Raw genomic sequence first — 8,046 nt, 5'->3', positions numbered from 1 at the left:
AAGTGATATCTAAGCACATATTTTTCTATTATAAATTATAATAGAATGATGTGAATAATTTAAAATAATTAAAAACAAAATTTTTGTAAAAAGGAATTTATGAACCTAACTTTTGAAATAAATCTAACTCAACTTTATGGTACAATATCATAACAATGTGATGAGCTCTAATTAACATTTTTACTTTGCCAGCTTTTAAATGTGTTCTTACATTCTCTTTTCTGAGTCTTCACATTATTTGATATTGAAACTTGTTTTTAACCCATAACGTGACAGACGGTTTTGGCTGACCTAGTAACATTATTATCTACTTTTTACATCATATCATGTGTTCAACACATTGTAGCAGCACTAATTGATTTATCAATTTAGATTGATTGGTTACATTAATATTAACCATATTTAAAAAATAATTAAAAAGTGTTATAATAATATTATTATTTAAGAGCAAATTTCTAATTTGTTGACCAAAAAATGTTTTTTGCTCCTACTGATTACATAGTTGGAGGCTTTGAAGGTCTATCCCACAGGTGCTATCCTTTCATAAAACCAATCCGACATTGTGGTTCCTACAAGTAGATGATATCTTAGCCATGTCTAGGGTTACCTCACTGTTGAAGAAATTCCAGCTGGCTGTTGCAGGAATAGATCAAGATGTCCTGATGCAGGTAGTGAACCTTTTCACGTTGAAGACAAAAATTATTTGAAGACACCTAGCTGGAAAGCCAGAAGCCATCACACCTATACCACCAAATGGTACAACTAGCCGGTTCTTTAGTGAGTTAAAACATTGTATGGAATTTCTAGATGCGAAATTTACTAGATCGTGTGCAGCAGATTCTTCTTGCAATGAGGCAAGAAGATATCAGTTGGCCTCTGACTTTCTTAGAGTGCGGTTCTATAGTGACGTTTCATTATCTTCAGTTATTTTTGGTATTTTCATTTTTTTTCTTTATTTGATGATTAATGCAATCAGACTATGAATTGAGCGATTCCCCCAGTTTATCCCAAAACCTCCAACACCTATCTGATAAAAATATGGATGTAAAACAACATACGGATGAATCCAATTTAAAGAAAAATCTTGAAGCTACTGATTCACCCCATTCCCCATTCACTAGTTGAAAAAATGGGAAAGTACTACCATGAAATTATTCCTCTTAAAGTGAAGGTGAGCAATACATTTAATCAATTATCTGAAATTGACCTTGCAACCGATAAGCATACATCAGCAACAGCAAGTTCTAGCATTAACAATAACCCGAATCTTAAATCAAATTTCTTGAAAATACCTATATTCTTACACAACACTACTAATTACAAATTTTTACTAAACAATCTAAGTGCATTAGGTGTTTCACAACCCTGTTCACTGGCAGTTACACACAAATTTTGCTATCAATTTAGAAGACTGAAACTATGACTAAGTATTACAGCAAAGAAAAAATAGAATACCACACATTTTATACTGATAAAAATAAATATTTGAATGTAGTTATCAGGAAGGTGCCTTATAGTATTATGGAAGAGGAATTAAAGGGCAAGTTAGAATCAAAACAATTTGAAGTGATATCCCAATGTGTACAAACTGACAGAGATGGGGTCACACAAAAAATTATTGTTATTTAGAATCAAGGTGTGTTAAGTTTAAAGGAAAGCATCATTTCTCAAAATGCCCATTAAAATTTACAAATTAGCCTTTTTATATAAATTGTGTAGAGTAGAGACCTTGTTTACAAAAAGAGATGTAACTACCTCAAACATGCAATTAAAAATGAACTGGACGAATGGCTAACTGCTAAATACCAGAATTATATACATGATTTAGAACCGAAGACCAATCTCAATGAAAGGCTACGCGGCATCTATTGGATAATCTATGAGAAATCTAAGTCTTGTAGACAATGATGAATTCATCACCAATGACACTCAAAAAGCTGAATTGTTTGCAAATTTCTTAAAGAAAAGATTCTCCAATACAGAACGCGAAAGAAGTCTGAATTTGCTTAATGACCATACTGACGAGTTTTTAAGTCTCCCCCTTGCAACAATTCAGCTCCCACCTTAATTCATGACCTCAAAAGAAATCCAAGAAGTGATATAAAACGTTCTTATCAGGTCTATCAGATTACCTTGAAGTTACTCCTTTATTAAAAGTGAGGGTGGGCGGTAAATTTAATCAGTTAACCGAAATTGATCTTTCATCTGATAAGCACACTAGTGCAACAACAAGTACTAGTAATAATAACCCGAATGTTAAACCCAATTTCATAAAAATACCACCTATATTCTTACATAATACCATTAATTACAAATTCCTATTAAAGGATTTAAATGCATTATGTATCGGACCTTTCACAACCCAGTTCACTGGTAATAACACAAAAATGTCGCTATCAACTATAGAAGACTATATAATGATGTGGTGGATTCTACCATCATCACGTCAGTTTGTAAACCTCCAAATAAAAAACTACTTCAAGACGAAATTTTAAAAATATTTCCACCAGAAAACTATAATAAATTGTAAAAGCATTTACTGGGGATGCTGCAAATCAAATTCTAGTGGAAATACTTTACTTGATATTCGATAATATATAAATTCATGCACCAAATGATCCAACCTTCAACTGTATGTCCTTTCCAATTAAGGGGAAAAAAATTCTCTGGCTCCTGCCCAAAATCAATACTGCTAAAAATTAAAGAAAAAAATCACGCAAGGAGACAGTGGATCTGCAGTAGAAACCCTGTTCACAAAAAAGAATCGGAACCACCTCAAACACGACGGATCTGGACGAATGGGTATTTATTAAATATCAAAGATATGTAGAAGGTTTAGACCCAAAGTATCAATCATTGTAGAAGGCTACACAGTGTCTATAGAATAAACATGAAAAAATTCCATGTCTTGTAGACAATGATGAATTCATGCCCAGCGACGCTGAAAAAGCTGAAGTATTTGCAAATTTCTTTGAGAAAACGTTCTCCAATACAGAATGTGAAAGAAGTCCAAATTTAGATAATGATTAAAATTGACGAGTACCTAAGTCTGCGTCTCACAAAAGTTCAGCTCCCACCTAAATTTGCGACCCCAAAAAAAATTCAAGAACTGATTGAAAGGCTTAAAATAAAGAAAAGTCCTGGACATGATTTGATCCCAGTCATAGCAATTAAAATGTTACCCAGGAAAGCTGTTTTCATAACGTCAATTTATAACAGTTGCCTGCATACTGGATATTTTCCTGATACGTGTAAAAAAGCCGAACTTATAGTAATTCACAAGCCTGGTAAAAACGCTAAACTAATCAGCAGTTATAAACCCATCAGTTTGTTACCCATTCTTAGAAAATTTCTAGAATCAGTTATAGAAAAGCATCTTTCTTATTTTTTTAAATGCATCGAGATTATCTCACCAACTGGCAAGACTATCAGAATTTATAATAAACGGTTTCGACTTCCAATAAGTGTTCGATAAGGTTTGGCATCAAGGTCTCCTATACAAGGTAAAGTGGGTGGACACTCTAAAGTACTTGTACGACATTCTGAGCTCATTCCTCAGTGGTATAACATTTTCATTAGAATAAATGACACAAATTCTACCCCCAGACCAATCCATGCCGGTACTCCACCAGGTTCAATCCTTTCTCCCATTTTGTTCAACTTCTATGTTCAGTCCACACACACCTCCATAGCTATGTTCACTGATAATACAGCTGTGTTCTCTCATCATGATGGCATAATGATAGCTAGAAATACTTTGCAGTCACCTTAATGAACTAGAACAATACTTCAATAAATGGATGATTAGTCTGAACATTGAAAAATGTACTTCAAAAGTTTTTACTCTCAGACGCCCACCAGAATCCTGCCAGTGAAACAGTAAGATCCCTGAGAATTCATCTCGATTGCCACCTTACTTGGAGTCACCATATCAACATCAAACTAACTCAAACCTATGCAAGGTTAGCAATGCTATATCCTATTCTAAATAGAAAATCCAAATTAAAATCAGAAACAGCTATTCTTATTTTTAAAACAATTCTCAGGCCACTGCTAATGTATGGCTGTGAAGTCTGGGGAGCGACATCCTTTACGGAAAAGAAAAAATTACAATCTTTTCAAAATAAAGTCGTAAGAATATTAGTGGATGCTCCTTGGTTTGTAAGAAACAGCCAATTGCATCGGGAATAACAAATAGAGACAATAGAGGATTACATCAAAAAAAGGTTCATGAAGTTCCACTCCCAGTTACTTATAGTCAAAGCAGCAGTGACCTACAACTTGGGAAACCCAACTACAACCCGAAGACTGAAGCCTAGGCTGCTGCAGGATATCCTGTTATGAATTCTATATTTAACTATTCTATTTTTCTCAAATTAACTTTTTTTCCCCAGTAGAAGTCAATTGTTTATTTTATTAAGTCTATGAATGTCATTGTTTTTGTTATTAACTTCTCTATTTCTCTCTTCTTAAACATTATTATTTTTATCTATTTATTTTATTATATTTATTATTTATATAAATTTTGTTTATAATTCATCATTATTATTCACAATCTTTCGATATTTATAGCATTGTAAATAGTTCGGTACGTCTTTTGCACAAGACCCCTCCCCCCCCAATAATCAATTGTTAAATAAAAAAAATTTGTTATGTTAACCATGTAAGGCCGGTCTGGTATAAAATAAAATAAAATAATAAAAAAAGATAAGACTCAACCCAATTCAACCACAGATATGATCATAGAAGTAGACAGGCCATCAGAGGTGGTCAGATTTGCCCAGACACCCACACCTTCACCCTCTTTCACAATTTCCAGTGACCCAATTTATAAACAACTCTTGATGAAGTTAAGATGATTACGCCTTGAGGTCACCGAGCTCTGGCAGTAGTGAGGTAGGTCCAAAAGTAATCGTTCCAACTTCTAGTTTCGTTCTTGAAGCCGATCCAAATCAACCAACGGTCTTTGATACTGCCATAAAAGATATAAAGGAGAAGCAAAGTAGTGTATGAAAACATGCTCCTGCCCTTTCAAAAAGTAGGGCCAAACAGAAACAGCAGCTGTTACTGCCTACCCTCAGCACTGCTTGTCGGATTAGAAGACAAAGCAGCAGTTTGTGGTCAACATTGGTGCTTTGATCTCAATAATTTCCCATCTCGCAAACGCCAAGGACAGCCTACAAAATACACTTCAGTAGTGGCGAACAACACTCTGATTTGAACGTACAGACTTTGATTTTGTCATCCTTTTTTTTTTGACAATTTGCTTGTAGTTTCTAAAGATGAGCAAGAACATGAGCAGCACCTTAGGCCTCTTAAATAGACATAAACATTTAAATAATGTTTAGACAACTACAGAATTATTTTATACATCAACAAGTGTGTTTTCAAGAAACCCGAAGTTGATTTCCTAGAATTTAGAAGTTGAAGTTAATGATATCATACCCTTAACCTCCAAAGTCCAGTGTATCCTAGACTACCCAGAGTCAGAGACCGTATGTCAACTGAGGAGTTTCCTTGGGACACTCACATTCTACCGCAAGCTACTACCAAATGCGGCTATGATCCAGGCTACTCTTAATTAACTAATGCACAACAGCAAGCAGAAGAACAAAACATCAATCACATGGACTCCAGACCCAATCTCAGCTTTTGAGGATAGCAAGCGAAGCCAAATACATAGTTGTTACACCCTGCTACTTGTGGAGAACTAGTATGCTACACATCCAGCAATACAATAGGTACTGTGCTGCAGCAGAGGAAGAATGTAGTAATGTGCCAACTTAGGTTCTTCTTCCGATCATTGACTCCTGCACTGCAGAACTACTTGACATACAACTGCGAGCTGCTAGCTATTTATGAAGCCATTCATCACTTTTGTCCACTGATTGAATTGAATTTTATGATCATCATTTCATAAGCCACTGACCCATGCTTTTCAACAGAACCCCAAAACAATCAGATCTGTAAATCACTACTGAAACATTAACCCAAACCTTTTACACCAACTGGATCGCAAATTTCAAAACATCTGTTAGAATAACAACTGGTCGAACCAAAAGTTTAAAGCCTACATTTGACAAAGATTTACTGTACTTCTTAGGATTGATTAGAAAAGGACAATGCTCTATCACCCGTAAAGCTAATAGGTGCATAGAAAGTTGTTACTGCAGCTTGAAAGTAATTCTGATGGTGCATTTAGACTCGATCTACTTGACTCGTACTCTCCCAACAGCACTTCTTGGCTCTACACTGCCCTTTCTGTGAGGATATGGGAGCCAGTGTAGCCATATCAATTTACAGGCAGTCATTTCGACTGCCAGATTTCTTCCAGGAATCTACTTTTTGAGTGTACAGTTTAGCTCTGCAACATCTTAAAGACGATTTTGTGAGACAGACCAGCAGTACCACGAGCCAATCTAAGCAGGAAAACATTTTTACTCAAGGACCTGCTCACAGTAACTCATTTGTTCTTTAGAGAAGAAGTAGTTTATCACCCATACTCAGACCCCCATGAAGATATTCATCGTAGGGACAAGCAATTTTTTATACAGATAAGCGACAAGGTGGTCAATGGCTCTTTTAAACCATCCTCCTGTTTGGCAAATGTTATGAAATGATTACACCAAAACCAGAATCTGGAAAGGTAGCCAACCAACCTACTGCAGAAGTCATACCAGATCCTCCTCTCTCCAAGACAATGTCCAGAAGAATCTTCAATCAAAAGTCTCCTTCAACAATTCCATTTGGAGGGAATAGTGTAGCAGCACCAATTGATGTATTAATTTACATTGATTAAATACATTAATATTAATACCATATGTGAAAAAAAGTGTAAAAATAATATTATTATTATTAAGGAGCAAATTTCTTACAAGTCTTTTTTGTTCTGACAAACAACAACATTATGCATTAATTGTGTATATATTTATATGGAAATGGATTATAGAACCTGAAAAATTAGTTCAGGACAGAAAAATCCTAAATTAACAAATATTCAATGTGGGTTTCCAAAATACCCACAGTTAGTCTGTCAGACCCAACTGTCATGCTATCGGTTAATGTCCTTTTCATTATGAATTTTATATGCTGAAATTTCACTTTATAGCTTTGTTATTATCTTTTTCAACTTATAGTTTATTCTTTTCTCTCAATTTCTTGGAGTTGTCTTTCTAACTACCATACTTAAATATTGGAAGATTATTGATTGACCGTGTGTATAGATGAATGGAATATGGTCCGGGTGCGGTCAAAAAAACTCAAATAGTAAATAATTATACTATTATTATTGAGCCAACGTTTCGCCCCACGTTGCATGGCTTCGTCAAGGCTAAAAAAGATACAAACACTTGACATAGTACAAAGAAGAAAAAAAAGAAAAAACATAAGTGGAAAATAACAGGGGTATACAATGAAAAGTAAAATATAATAAGAAAAATTAAAAGTTGTAAATAGTAAATGAAAAGGATAATAGTAACAGATAGATAAGAGATAAAATAAAAGAAGAAATATTAAAGAAAGTAAAAATTAAGAGATGAAAAAAGAAAAGAATAAAATCAAATGATGTGACAGAATTCATACCTGTTTTGACGGGAGAGAGTGAGCCGTTTGTATTGGGAGGAGTGGGGATGGCAGTTAGTGTGCCACAATAACGAAAATAAATTTAAATTAGGTAAACAATAAATGGTAATATACATAATAGAGGGGGAGAAGAGATATTGGAGTTGATGAAAGTTTTGTGCTGGGAAATGCGGTTCTTAAGTGGGTTTTTAGTTTCGCCGATATAGAAGGAATTGCAGTATGGGGTTGAACAGGGTATCCGGTAAACAACATTGGAACGGTGTAAGAAAGGAATAGGGTCTTTCAATTTGGAAAAGAGATAGGAAATTTTGTTGTGGAACTTCAATCCAAGATGTAGGGTGGGAATAGTGGATCTTAAAGATTTTTGAATTTTATCAGAAAGAATGGGGATATACTGAAGGGACCTATACTGAAAAAGTGGTGGAGTGGGTTGAGAAGAGTTGAGTACAGGAGGGGTTGGAGTAA

General features: G+C 34.7%; 1 protein-coding gene across 1 annotated transcript in view; it reads left to right on the top strand.

The window, feature by feature from the left end:
• The window catches only part of Cont (Contactin), a 112,112-nt gene that overhangs the window by 80,077 nt on the left and 23,989 nt on the right, over positions 1-8,046 (top strand). The gene's annotated exons all lie outside the window — the stretch shown is intronic.

The sequence above is a fragment of the Halyomorpha halys genome, unplaced genomic scaffold, assembly GCF_000696795.3.
Source record: "Halyomorpha halys isolate HHAL.00 unplaced genomic scaffold, Hhal_1.1 Scaffold688.1, whole genome shotgun sequence".
NCBI classification, from domain to species: domain Eukaryota; kingdom Metazoa; phylum Arthropoda; class Insecta; order Hemiptera; family Pentatomidae; genus Halyomorpha; species Halyomorpha halys.
The sequence above is the reverse complement of the archived record's forward strand: the minus strand, read 5'-3'. Positions and strand labels throughout refer to the sequence as shown.